At 34.8% G+C, this 15,370-nt stretch overlaps 1 pseudogene; it reads right to left on the bottom strand.

The window, feature by feature from the left end:
- Window positions 1–14,081: 14,081 nt before the first annotated feature.
- On the bottom strand, window positions 14,082–14,440 carry LOC114044312 (annotated as a pseudogene).
- Window positions 14,441–15,370: the final 930 nt, after the last annotated feature.

Genomic DNA, 15,370 nt, shown 5'->3' on the forward strand with positions numbered 1-15,370 from the left:
CAATCATCACAGAAGCAACAAAACCTCTGAAGAATTCTCCTTTGGTGGCAGCAGGATTCAAAGGCCTGGTGGAATCATAACAGAAGAGGGATGCACTTTTATTGAGATATCATTTCCACCAATAGAAACATTTTCCAAAACATGGTAGATTCAGGGCTCCAGTTTCCTGGTAGTTTCCATCCCAAATTCTGGATTCCAGTAAGAGAACTAGCAACCCTCTGTTCTTTCCCACTCTGTTACTTGTTAAGAATGTAATCTATCCAAAGGAACATTCTGTTTATTCAGTAGCTGACACATGACCTCAATTGTTCTCAAATTTCTTCCACTTCATCACTTAATTAGGATCATTCATCCCACACAAAGCTGTCAATAGTATCTTATCTTTACCAGTCCTCCCCCCTCAGGTAAGAGTTGAGTCTCTGAAGCCAATAAGAACCATACCGTTCTTCTAAGTAAGTTCTTTGTGAAAAGGTGAAGTAATGATAATAATAACAGTTTATATGTATAAAGGCCTTCATATTTACAAAATGTTTCACGTCCATTAGATCTTTACAATTATTTTGTGAGGAGGATGATGGTATTAAACTATAGCTTCTAAAGAGACTATTGTATTATTTTTTTTTCAAAAATAAAAGAAAAAGTGACATAGAAATCTTTTGGGATTAACATAGTACAGTTTCACTGTCTGAATGGCCCTCAGAGGATTACCAGCCCGTGTGAACCTGGGCACAAAGAGTCTCTAAAATATCTCTGGTAAGTGGTCATCCTTTTCCTGCACAAAGATTTTCCTTTAACAGGTGCTCAGTACCTCTGGAGCAAGGATTCTTAATCTGGGTTCCTGAACTTGTTTATTTTTAAATTTTTGATAGCTATATTTCATTATAATTGGTTTCCTTTGTAATCCTAATGGAGCCATTTCCAATTGATCTTTGCCTCCCAACTGAATTTGGCCCTGAAAGTTCATTTGAGGTCCCATTTTCTGCTGCTTGTCTCAGAAACCAAAATTACTAATGAAAAGTCTTTGTGTCAAAGTGGGAATAAAATTGGATATGAAATTACAGGACTTGGGTTTGAATGCCAGTTCTACTTTTTAGCACGTAGGTGACCTTGGTCAAGTGACTTCACCTTTCTAAGCCTCAGAATCCTCATCTGAAAAAAAATGGTGGTAAGTGATGAGTGTTGTCCTAGATAATCTTGAAAGTCTTTTCTGATTTCTAAATTCCAATATCCTGTGAGAGTTCTGATGCTGAGGCCAGGGGTAGCAAGACTAATCCCTCTCCCACCTGAAAGCCCTTGAAATACTTGAAAGCAGACACATGTTAATTTAAGCATGGGAAGTATTATGTTGAAATGAATGTTCCTTTTTTTGATGAGGCAAAAGAAAAACAAGAAAGAAGAGAAAAGACATGAGCAAGAGAAAGACGTATCTCTCTTTTTATCTGAATATTTTCCTCCTATCCTGCCTGCAAACTGAGAGGTGAATGCTGGGAAGAGTGAGACAGAGGAAGAATTCTGAGAAACTCCTGGAGCAGCTAGGTGGTGCAGGGGACAGAGCAGGTAATGGAGTCAGAAAGACCTGAGTTCAAATCCAGCCTCAGACACTTACTAGCTATGTGACCCACTTAAACTATTGTCTTCTATTTCCTCATCTGTAAAAATGAGCTGGAGAAGGAAATGACAAATCACTCCAGTATCTCTGCCAAGAAAACCTGAAATTGGGTCACAAAGGGTCAGATATGATTGAACAATAACAGTGGATGAACAGGAAAGACTAGGCAACAGGTCAGGGGCCCTTCAGTGTAAGCCCTAAGTAGGTATTGATAATTAAGATTCAATTTGTTACATAGAAAAATTCTTTTTGTTGTTGTTCATTGGTTTTATTTAAATTTCAGTTTATTCACCTTTTTTGAGAAAGGATTTTCCCTGCATTCTCTTCATTAGTTTTCTTCTCTTTCTGTTGATTCTAAACTTTTGTTGTGTCGTTCATGGCCTTTACCACTATTTAAACCTTCTCTAACTTTATACTTCTCATGGAATTAAGGTTTTTAAAGTACTCCCTCCTCTGAACAGTATTTATGTTTCTTGTAGATATGGCCTCAGACCCATTTTTCTATTGGTATTACTTAGAAATACCAACTCCTGCAGTTGATAGAGAAGGTATTACCCTATAGTAAGAATTCTCCAATGTTCCTGATTGTGTGCATTTTTAACTTTTGCCCTTCCCATGTTAATTTTTTTTCTGTTTGCCATGAAATCTCCTCTCTGGATCCATGCCTCCTGCTCTTCTGGGTATCATTCGCTCCTAGGAGTTCTGATTCTTACTCTCCTGAGCCAGGATGAGTGATGTTTCTAAGCCTCAAATCATGCATTGTAAGGTCCCCATTTCTCTTATAAAATATTTCTCTTCCCCCATGAGAGCATCCATTAGTGGCACACCCTCTCACCACAGAAACAAGATTTCCCCTCTCTTTGCCCCTGTTCTAATCCTTACCTTTGTCTCCTTCCTCATTGTCCTGTAAGCTTTCTTATTCTTGAGACAGTGTTGGCTTTATTTTTTCCTATATTTACCTTTGATTTGATTAAAGTACCTCACATATTCCCCTCTATCTTCTTCCTCTTATCTCTCCTTTTATGTACTCTCCCTTTCTGTCGTTTGGCACCACAGTAACATTCATTGCCCTGGAGGCAAGATGTTATAAGATTTAGTCCATGATGTTTTAGGCCTCATTCTCCACCATCATCTATCTTTGACTTCTAATTTCACCCTCGACTTCTCATCTGCTTTTGGAAAGAAATCTCTTCATGGTCTCTCTGTTGATATTTTGTTGCTGTTGTCCACAGTTGTTATACGTGTTTATCCTTCTATTTCTGTTTTCTGGCATGTTGGAAAAACAAATAAACTCTTCATGTCTGATTTTCTTTTTTAGAATGTTTCAAAAAATGCTCTAAATTACTATTGATTAGAAAAGTACAAATTAAAACAACTCTGAGGTACAACCTCACACCTATCAGATTGGCTAACATGACAAAACAGGAAAATGATAAATGTTGGAAAATTGGAACACTAAGGCATTGTTGGTAGAGTTGTGAACTCATCCAACCATTCTGGAGAACAATTTGGAACTATGCCCAAAAGGCTATAAAACTGTGCATACCCTTTGATCTAGTAACATCACTGCTAGGTTTATATACCAAAGACATCCAAAAGAAGGGAAAAGGACCTGTTTGTACAAAAAATATTTATGGCAGCTCTTTTTGTGGTGGCTAAGAATTGGAAATCAAAGGGAGGTCCATCAATTGGGGAATGACTAAACAAGATGTGGCATATGATTGTAATGTAATATTATCATACTATAAGAAATGACAAGCAGGATGATTTCAGAAAAGCCTGGGAAGACTTACATGAACTGATGCATAGTGAAGTGAACAGAACCAGGAGAACATTGTACACAGTAATAGCAATATTATTCAATGAAGAAATGGGAATGATTCACTTATTTTCAGCAGTACAATGGTCCATGACAATCCCCAAGGACTATTATGAAGGATACTATCTGCCTCCAGAGAAAGAACTGATACTGTTTGAAAACAGACTGAAGCATGCGATTTTTCACTTTCTTTTTTTTCTTTTATTTGAGACTTCTTGTACAAAATGTCTAATATGGAAATATTTTACATAATTGTACTTGTATGTTTAACCTATATCTGTCTGCTTAGCATCTCAGGGAGGGGGAAAGAAAGGGAGGGAAGGATAGAACTTAGAACTCAAAACTTTAAGTAAAAATGTTAAATAAAATAATTTAAAAAGGATGTTTCAAACACATGTTACTGAAATTCATCTTTTTCATTCATGGTTAGGCTCACATATGCAGGGCAGGTCACCTTGGGCTACATTTTGAGCTCTTTTGCTGTTTGGAACACAACATTCCATTTCCTCTTATGGATTCTGGTAGGTATTTGAAAGAGTGGACAAATATCTTTGTCATTTATTATTGAGAATTAGATCTCTGTCTTTTATGTTTATGACTACTCCTTGTGCATGTTGTAGATCAAACATTTATCATAAATCAATTTTAAAATATATTATTCAAGCTTCATTGTTCATGAAAATTTTTTAAAATTTTATTTAGTAAAAATTGTCTATTTTATCTTTCATGATCTCTTTTATCACTTGTGTGGTTAAGAACACATTTTGTAGGCCTTGTTGTAAAAGGTACATCGCCTCCGTTCTCTTGTTTCACACGCACTTAAAAAATGATGTCATATTTTATGTTTAGATTACGTATTTCATTTTGGTATTTAATGTAAAATGCTGCTACTAAACCTAATTTTTGTCAAATTACCATCTAGTTTTTCATAGTAAGTTATAGACACTGATCTTTCATTTGTTTAATTCTCCCTTATTTCGGCAAAAAAAAAGGGTTCTGACATTTTCTTTAATAAATTTTGAATGTGTCTTGGTAGTTTAATTTCCAGATATTTTATGTGTTTTGCATTATTTTGAATCGTATTTTGATTTTTATTTCTTCTTGTGTTTTAGATTGTGTATGCCAATGCTTGTGATTTGTGTGTATTTTTCCTTCTACTTTGCTCAAGCTATTGCCTAAATTAGTTTCTTCACAGATCCCATGGGATTCTCTAAAAGGGATGTTTCTTCCCTTTTAACCAATTCTTTTACCATTAATTTTTTATTTGTCTTTATTGCTGCAGATAATATTACCATATCTGTGTAAAATAGTGGTGAGGAGATGGAATACCATTACTTAATCCTGTACTTGAAATTTTTCATCTTCAATTGTTAAAGATATTCATCTTTTTTTTAGAAATGTATTTTAAATGACTTTAAATGAAGGTCCTTCTACAATTATACTTCTTAGGGTTTTTCATATTAGCATTATTTTATTATATTTAAGGCTTTTAAAGATAGCTATTAAAATAATCATTTTATTTCATTGTTTTAAAAATTGTGTTTGTTGTTTTCTTAATACTGATCTTTTCTTTAATGTCTGATATAAATCCAAATTGGTCATGGTGTAATTTTAAAAAATATTGTGTTAGTCTCATTGCTAAGATTTCACTCAAGATGTTTCCATTCATAAGATTGTTCTAGGCACTTCTTTCTCTGCTTCCTCTCTTTCTGCTTTGAATAATAGTTTTGAATATAATTATATCAAAATAGTTTGGATATAGTTATATTAAAAAGGTGCTTGATAAAATGCCCTCTTTCTTAATAATTAAAAATATTTATATAACATAGGTATTAATTGTCTTTCAAATATTTAATAGAATTAGCTTGTAAATCCATCTTGACCAGGTTTTATCTTTCTTTCTTAGTTTTTTTTTTGATGGATTACTTAATTTCCTTTGAATTGTTTAACATTTTTATTTCTTGTTCTGTTAATTTGAGTATTTTATATATGTTAGTTAATTATTTATTTACTTTTAATTATATTTGTGGGTATACAATTGTATGTAATCATTGCTATTTAATTTTTTTCTTTAATTGTGAATGGAACTTGTTCATTCTTGATTTTGATAATTTTATTTTCTTCTTATTTAAAAAAATCAGTTTAGATAAAGGTGTATCAATTTTTTAGCCTTTTCAAAAGCCAGCTCTTGATTTCATTGATTGATCACTTCTACAGTCTATTTGTTTTCAATTTTATCTATTTCTCCACTATTTTCTGATGTTTATGCTTTTCTCCCAATTTCAGAAATTTATTGATTTTTTTCTGTTTTCTTGTTTGCTTCATGTCCAGTTGATTAATCCTCTCTTTTTCTAACTTGTTGATATGTTTTTAGGGGTACAACTTTTTTTTCTGGTTTAGCAAAATCCTCTAAATTTTAATTCCATCTTTTGTCTTTCACAGCTTCTACAGCTTATTCTTTGGTTCACTCACTGTTCAGGTTATCCATATATAGTCTCTATTTTGGGCTATATTTTTTACATGTCTGCACTATGATGACTACTAAATTTTTTGTGTTTGAACTGTAACAAGCATATTTAAATTTCTGCCTTTTTATATTTATTTGTTGCCTCTTTGTGCCATTTCACATGATCTTTTTTTTTTTGGTAAAACAAAACAAAACAAAAAATACTGAGAAATATTAACGCTCTTTAATTTTTCCATTAAAAAAGATGCTGGCATCTAGGTGGCACAGTGGATAGAGTGCTGGGCCTGGAGTCATGAAGACTCATCTTCCTGAGTTCACATCTGGCCTTAGACACTTAGTAGCTGTGTGACCCTGGGCAAGTTACTTAGCCCTGTTTGCCTCAGTTTCCTTACCTGTAAAATGAGCTGGAGAAGGAAATGGCAAACCACTCCAGTATCTTTGCCAAGAAAACCCAAACGAGGTCATAAAGAATTGGAAATGACTGAATAACAAAATGATCTCTTGTACTTCTAATTTTCAAATAGTATACTCAGCTTTATGATTTCCTTTTTATTTCTCTTTCTGTTAATTTATATAGCTCTTAAATGGACCGAAATTGTGATCCTAGCTTTTTTACATTTTGAATTTTACTAGTTTTTATTGAATTACTATGCTATGCCATTTGATGCATACATGTTTAGTAATGAGCTTGTTTCATATCCATGACATTTTTGTTCCTCTGTTCATTCATTCGTTCTTCTTCTTCTTCTTTTAAGGCAATTGGGGTTAAGTGACTTACCCAGGGTCACACAGCTAGTAAGTATCAAGTGTTTGGTCTGAGGTCGCATTTGAACTCAGGTCCTCCTGACTTCAGGGCCGGTGCTCTATCCACTGCGCCACCTAGCTGGCCCTCTGTTCATTCTTCTTGACATGGAGAATTTTTTTTATCTTGTTTGAAATCATGACTCTAATTGCTACTTTTTGGGTACTTGCCTAATACATATTAAATTTTAAAACAGCAACAAATTTTCCTTCTGGCTTTATTTTTTATTTAGTTGGATTTTGTTTTTCTGCAGTCAGCCATAATCATTCATTTCATAGGAGACTGTAATGTCATAATTTTTAGGGTTTTTTTTCATCTATTTAAATCTTTAGTGTTGGTTTTCTCATTTCTCTTTTAAATCAGGATTTACTCCATATATTTAGCTTTGCTTTAACCAATTTGTTCTTGTTCCTCTAATACTTCTATGCTGATTTTTTGCTTTATTAATTTATTCAAATCATTATTTTTTCATACTAAAATTTTATTTATTTTTCTCTTTTGTACTTGTCTTCTGCTAAGATTGTGTCTGGCTTTGTATCCAGCTTTCACTCTGTGTGGCCTCACCCTAATCACAGATAGAAGTTCAACTTTTCAGTTTCTCTTTGTTTGGATTCTGATGAGGCTGTTGAAGGAAGTGTCTGTACTTCTTGTTCTCTGCCCCCACCATAATCTCTCTCTCTCTCTCTCTCTCTCTCTCTCTCTCTCTCTCTCTCTCTGTATGTATGTATGTATATATGTATGTATGTATTCTTCTCTCCAGTTCACCATTCTTGGGAAATTTTAGAGTCCTTTTAGAGTTGAGATTGAGGGGAATTTCTGACTACCCTGAATGACATCTGGAACTGCAGAGGGGTCAATAGTTGGTATTAAACCCACGTGGACCCCTTCCCTCCTCAACGATCTTCTTTGCACTGTTCCATCTCCTCTCTCTCTCTGCTCACTGCACTATGTCACTAGTTCTCCTCTCTATTCTGTCTCTACTAAGGGGTTAGACCATTGCTCAGACAGACTTGGAGAGGAGTGAACTAATGAATGTCTACTCTAGCTAGAGCTTGAAAAAGAACTGATGCAGTTACATAGTGTGAAGGTGTAATGAATTGTCACATCATGCCTACAGTATTCATATCAGAAGATTTTATGTTTGTGTGGCAGTATCTTTCCTTCTACTTTCTTTTTTTGATGAAAGTTTTTAAGCCTCTATATAAGATAGATTCCTTGATTGTTTGAAGTAGGTGGGTTTGGGAAATTATGTTGAGATCTTGGTTAGCAGGCCACCTACCTGTTCATTACATCTACCATTATCTCCTGTTTCATGTACAGTAAGTACTGGCCTATTGATTAAAACTTTCCATGCCAATGATGATCCATCCATCAGTCCATACTCTTACTCATAAGGAATGAAAATTATACTTTCCTTAATTATGCAACCTCTGGTTCTAATAGACATAAAGAACTTCTGACTTGGGGACATCCCAGATTTCTAGTGGAGAAGTGGGACTGTCCATTGTAGGTCAACTTAGGAATGACAGAGAAAACAAAGTACCTGAGATCTTGAATGGGACTTCTATGTTCTAAACCAGCCTGGAGAAATTGATTGGAAAGAAGATTAGTTTGTACCCTAAGTAGTCCAGAAGCAGTTTTGGTAATGTCATAGAGTAAAGTCAGAGTATTGATTGGGATAGATAAAAGCCAGCATGAGATTTGGAGTTGCCAAATGAATAATCTCTGGAATAATCCCAATGCAAATCTTTGTTCCTTAGCCAGACCTTGGTCATATTTCTATGTATTCAGATTAGACTTTGGGCTGAACATATTTACCCTGAATCTGCACCTTCATTTCACAGCTAGTCATTAATGATAAAGGAATCAACTTGAGTTGGTTTGGGAGGAAACTAAGTGATGTGTGCTGGGTTTTAAGTCAGGGAGACCACAGTTCAAATTGTATCTCAGACTTTTGGTAGTAGTATAAACCTTGCTTAGCTTTAGTGTCCCATCTGTATGTAACGCAAGGCTCAAGCTTAACATTTACGTGAGACTCTTCATTGGTGGAGAAAATTATTTACTTTGTGGTCATTGCCCTGTGAGAAGTGGAGTTGTTGAAAAATTGGGAGAAGAGGGATTCTTGTTTTCTGGACTCCAGTTTTGAGAAAGAACCCACATGGTTCTCAGCTCTTTTCAGAGAAAAGTTCCCAGAAGGAGAGAATGACCCAAGGAAGAAGCCAACACATATAGAGGATCCAGTCCCCCAAGCATGTCTCTATTCCCTGCTTGCCTTACTAGAGACTTAGGGGAATATCCCCTTGGAGAAATTGGGGATTCTTTTTATTAATTGAGCTATGTTGCTCCCAGTAGAAGGACCCATTCATTTAATGTTGTCTAATATATTGTAAGCTGTATAATTTCTCTGGTTTCCTTTTCTATGGCTTAGATAAATGGGTTTATTCATTGTTCACTATGTGTAACTGGCAGTTGGTGGGAAGGCAGTCAAGTCTTCACCTATGGCTTAAAGCACTCCTTCCATTTTAAGGGACAGCAATAAGAAAAGTGGCTTGAACCTAAGAAATTCTTTCCCTCACAGTAGCAATATTTAGGGGAAGTGAATAGATAGATGGAATTCCAGCCTAGCACCAGCTCTCTGAAGAGAGCAAAGCAGGTCAGTCTCATGGCTCCAATCTCCTTTTCCCCTCCATTCAGGAATCAAAGCCTCCCTTGGAGAAACAGAAGAGCTTCCAGATATATCTAGTCATACCTTTTTGTGAGCCACATCTAGACAATGTGGACACACATAAATTATATGGGCACACCACAGGCACATCCTTACATATACAATGGGGGTAATAGCAACACTTACTTCAGACGGTTGTGAGAATCAAATGAGATAAAATATGCAAAGGTGTTGCAAACTTTAAACTTTATGACTATTGTTGATTTATTCTTTAGTTTATGTCATTTTCACCTCCCTGTGAATGACCTAGCTCTGAGTTGAATTTGCTTCAGGTCATCCCTTGGAGACTCAAAGTACTGTGGGCCCTGAGAGTTTGGGGATGAATTTATTTTTGCAAGCAGTTAAATGTTAGGCAGAACCAAGTCTGGGTAATGTTGTTTATGCTAAAAAATGAGCTGTAACTTTAAAGTAATGAACGAGACCTCTCAATGGCTCATAAATTGTATCTAAAGGTAATTCAAAAGAACTCCAATGTTTTGAGAAATGGAAAATTCATGGGAATATCTGTATAGCCTCCCAGGGGGACTGCTTTGAAGGACACTCTTTTGGCTTTATAAGGGCTGATGTTTGATTTTGGGGGGGAAATCAGCCTTATTACTGAAGCAAGGTAGTATGCTAAGGTGGTATGTTTAGAATTGAGTCATCTAGCTAGATGACCTTGGCCAAGACATCATTTCTGGCCTCTAAGCCTGTGCTCTCACTGTAAAATAGGAATGATTCTTGCACTAAAATGAGAATGATATTTTCCTCCCGGCATTTCTATAAAGAAAGAACTGTATATATTTAAATTATTTTTCAATCACATTTCATGAACTATGGAATGTTGGTCTCAACTGGCCTAATATAAAAAGCATCTTATGGTTCAATTGCCAAAGAAGGATGATGATAGCAGCAAAGTTCTTTGTTCTGTTCCACCCTGACCCAACCCCCACCTCTGCTCCAGTTCTATTCCTATTCTAAAGTGGAATTCATTGGGACAAATGAATGAGACATACAAAGAGTTATTTTCTTTGCCAGGTTTGAACTACTTCCACTAAGCAGGCTGGCACCATTTCTATGAAGTCTTTTTTTCTAGCATGGCAGGCTCCTCACTTGTTCCTTTCCCTTACCTGTGGAAAAGCCCAAAAAGTCCAGGTTATTGCAAAAGTGAAACAGAATGAAAGCTGCAGTAAACTCTCCTGCTCTGGGTCCATGACATGATTTTCTTACCCAGTAGGGGAAAAATTATTATTATATCCATATCCTTCAAATTACAAGTAATTATATATCAAACTATTTTCTCTTGCCGTAAAGTTTTTTTTTCCAAAACAAGACCCTATTATGCAGACAAAATGCATGTCCATATTTCAGGAGGACTTTAGTTTAAAAATTAGTATTTTAGGGGGGATAATCAACCATAAAAGTAACTTAGACTATAATTTTCAAATATGCAATAATAAAATATGACAATTACAATACATATATAATTAATTTCTTTATAATTATTTTAAAATTGTTTTATGTACGAAGAATAATTTGAGTCAAATGAAGACTCAAAATAGAATTATTTTTGCTTAATAACCGACATAGCATCTTAACCTGTTTAACAAACAAATGAAACTATCAATCAAGAACAGAAGCCTTTATTCACAAGTCCAAATGATCCATCATATTCTTTGTAACTTTTAGTTGAAAATCTCAAGAGCACTGAAAAATACTTTATAATCTTCGTTTTCTAGATGGAGAATAGATAAATGTTTATGTGGAGGCAGTCACAAAGCTCTGAATAGAAGTTGGGACTTCTGGCTCCTGGTGTGATGAACTAAATACTGTATAATGCTCCATAACCCTAATTAAAAATACAAAAGCAGAAGGTTTTGCTTGAATAGAGCACTTTTAAGGAGGATGTGACGGAACCTGATGAGGCAAGGGGGTAATTGCTGAAATTATAAGACATGTATAAACATAGATGCTGCATAAACTGGAAAGGTGGTGAACGAGAGGCTCATCAGTTAAAGAATACAAGGAGATAAATAATACATGTGCTTTACATGAAATAAGAAATAAATTTAGCCTAAAGCATAAAAAAAGGAACTGTAAGTGGTGAAATTTCAGTAACTTAAATCTCATGAAACAAGGATTCTGTAATATCAAATACAAATTCAGGATCTAGCTACTAGGACACTTTTGGAGAAGATAATTGTGAAAAAAAGTTGACCTCCAGATGCCTGAAGCTTATACGCATGATTAGCATACAAGGAAAAGTAGAGTTCTCAACTGAAAAAGATCAAGGCTAAGGGAAAGTTGCATTTAATTTAGGAAATGTGCATTTTGTTAGTGCAGAAAGAGGTAAAGCCTGTTTAAGGGTAAATGTAATTGAGAAGTGACTTTGCGATATTTGAAGAGAAGAAACATGGGAGGGACCAGTGGTTCCTACAGTGGATCATATTGTAGAACATCGATACAAATCAGGTATTTTTAAAAGTTGCTTTCATCAAGGAAATTTTACCTGAAGTATTATTCTAAAACGCTGAAGGTTAAAAAAAATCATAATCTTCAGATCACTACTAGATTGTAGTAAGTTGCCCTTTTAAATGCCAAAAATGTAATGAAATATTCTAGAGTAGTTACCAGTTTTTAACTACTTAAACAAAATTCTGAAAACCATTGTAAATAGGAAATTATAACGTGTAGGGAGGAATTAAATAAGATCTTTTAAAAATAGGGTGGTTTAAAAAAAACTTTTCAAGTAGATACATGAGGAAAGTTGGTCTATATGTTCTAAGACTGAAGTTTATAAATTATTTATTTTACTTAATTTTTACAGAAACAAAAATTAAAATGGAGGATAAAAGTCTCCACTCAATCATAAAGGCTTGTGGTAAGTAGCTTTGACCTAAAAGTGTCCATTAGACTGTGAGCTCCTCAAGAGCAGGGATTGTCTTTTGTCTTTCTTTCTACCCTCCGAGTTTATCACAGTACCTGGCATACAGTAGGTGCTTAATGAAAGTTTGTTGACTGGCATGGTAGCAAAAAGTACTTTTAAAAGGATGATTAAAAACAAAGGATAACAGTTGCATCATGAAGGCCAATAAATGTTTGTGGAAATCAAAACCAATTCCATAATGATTTATTTTTTTAGAACTAGTAAGCATTCTCCCTCGTGATAATCTTAATCAGGAATTCTGTTTAAAAATATTTGTTTGAATGCTAAAAATTGTTTTTACATGCAATGGGGAAATAAGATATATAGGCAATGGGGTATAGAAATCTAACCTGCCCTATAGGAAAATAGAAGGGGAAGGGAATAAGAGAAGGGGGGGTGATGACAGAAGGGAGGACAGATTGGGGGAAGGGGTATTCAGAATGCATGCCATCTTGGGGTGGGAGAGATGGGGAGAAAATTTGGAACTCAGATCTTGTGGAAGTGAATGTTGAAAACTAAAAATAAATTAATTAATTAAAAAAAGATATTTGTTTGGAGTATTTCATAATAAAAGTTTAAGGTCTGCTATCATTAAGTGCCTAGCCAAATTTAATTTTAATAATCATATACCAAATTTTGCTTTCTGCAGATAAATCCTTAGAGATAGACCATCAGAGAGGATGAAAAACCTAACCCAAATCATGACAATCTTTTGTGATATACTTTAAGTCAAAGTACACACACACACACACACACACACACACATATATACACACATATATAATTTGTATATATACACACATCTGTGTAGATATATAAACCAAAGGCACTCCCATCTGTTATTACCCATTACTGTGTTTTTTAATCATGTACCTTTGCATATTAATAACTGGTGACTTTCTTTTGTGAACGTGAGGTTGTAACTCTGACTTAAATCTGCAGTTTCTTTCTAGAATAAAATAATTTAGTGAATAAAAACATGTGTGTATACACATATGTAAACATGTGCGTATACACATATGTACACATGTATGCTGAGCCATACCCACATGTGAAACATATAATTTTGTTATTCATGAATAGTTTTGTGAATGTTGCAATTATGAAGAAATTAAGTAAAAAACCTAAAACTATCTGCTGCCTCCCATCTGCTTTTTCCTTGGGTGACTATGAAGACAGTCCCAAATTTATTGCACTGTGGTGCAAACCATTTTGCTGTGTACCCATAAAAACTATGTAAAATTGTAGGCTCCTTTACGAGTTTACAAAAGCTTTTATTGGTTGGCTTGGGCATGATACAGGAAAGTTCTCTAAGAGTTCATTATATAATCTAAACAAGGAAAAAAATGTGTTTCACTCACTGTGTTTCTACTAATATATATAAAAAAGTTTTATAGAGAATTTTATAAACCCAAGTAATTAACTTAGAAAATCTCTAAATTATTAGATTACTTTAACCCTTGTTTCATATGCACACAAAGCCATCCTCTCAAACTTGAGTCAACCCAGTGGGGAATGTATCTCAAATACAATCTGAAGCTAATACCAAAATGGACTCTATTACACAAGAAAGTCCATTCCTTAGCATAGCAAATAATATATTTCTTTCTTTTTCTAGTTCACAAGTTCCTATGATAGTCATTTATTTAAATTAAATAAATGTTCAGCACACAGTTACAAATGGTTAGCTAACCTCATCTTTTGCACAAGCATGCTTGTTAAAAATATTTTGAAGATTAATGTATTGATAGATTCTTTTGACATGATTACTTCTTAGCCCATTCTTCTCTTTCTTTTCTTTCACGTATAACCTCCTTCAGATATGGTTGAAAATATAATTTGTCCTCTTCATATTTTATCCACTGGTTTTTAGGCAATATCTGCTGCCTCATGGTCAGGTCCAGAGCTCTCTTGATATGAAACATTCGATTACTATACAGATTCTCTGGAAGCCTCCTCATGGCCTCTTTAACATCTTCGTCTTCATAAAGTGTGCCATCATGCATTGACCCAAGTTTGTTGAATTCTGCAGCATTGTAATACCACTTTTGAAGACCCTGGAGGCATCGGCTTGATGCTACAGTAGGTACCTGCATTGACATCTTGATCTGGAGAGATGGGCCGTAACAATCTATTTCTGAAGGAACCTTTATCTGTGCAACTCCATAAACATCATTCCATTTGCCATCTTGCTCCAGTCCAAACACTAGCTCCTAGAAAATTTAACTTTTCCCATAAGGAACTTCTGCACTGGAAATCGATGAGTGCCTCACCTGGCTTGCTATGGCCAAGCAGTTAACTTCACAAGAAAACCAAATTTGGTGTTTATTTCAAAGTTACAAAATTTTGAAAGTAATTTTGATTAGACTCCTCCTATCAGGTGTACTTTACTTAGTCCCTCACCATCTTCTCACTGGCCTTAGGTACATTCCAGTTCTTCCCTGGCCCTCATAGTTCTGGAGCGATAATACTGCCATTGCTACTTAGAGGGGTGCCAGTTTATTCCCTCCATGATTCCTATGGCTGTGCCTGTGACTTTAGAAAATGCAATACCCTGCCCTGGTCTCCACTTCCCAGTTTCTGTATTTCCCCCATTAGAAAGTAAGTGTCCTAAAGGCAGGGACTGTCTGCTTATCTTTGCATCTCCAGTGCCTAGAATATTGCTTGGTATATAGTAAACAATAAATGCTTTCAATTTAATTCTTATTGGATAAAGTGTATATAATTTGGAACTGTAGACCCTGTTTATATAAACAGCAGAGAAAGTTCTCAAATCATGAACATTTTTCTACCTCATGGTGGTTGAACTTCAGTCAATTTTACTAATTTAAGTAAATTTTGTAGTTTGTTCACTTGCGACAACACGCATTCATACACAATAAAGGCAATTTGCTTTTTCTCCAATCTTCCTGAATTTATGTAGACTTTATATCTTTAAAAATGTTGTTCATGTGCATCTATATATAATCAATTGTACTTAATACACAGTGAAGTTCTATTAATTCATTCCTAATTACAACCTTTTATGCATGTCACGATTTCC

The sequence above is a fragment of the Vombatus ursinus genome, unplaced genomic scaffold (assembly GCF_900497805.2).
Source record: "Vombatus ursinus unplaced genomic scaffold, bare-nosed wombat genome assembly UNPS02014773.1, whole genome shotgun sequence".
Taxonomy (NCBI): domain Eukaryota; kingdom Metazoa; phylum Chordata; class Mammalia; order Diprotodontia; family Vombatidae; genus Vombatus; species Vombatus ursinus.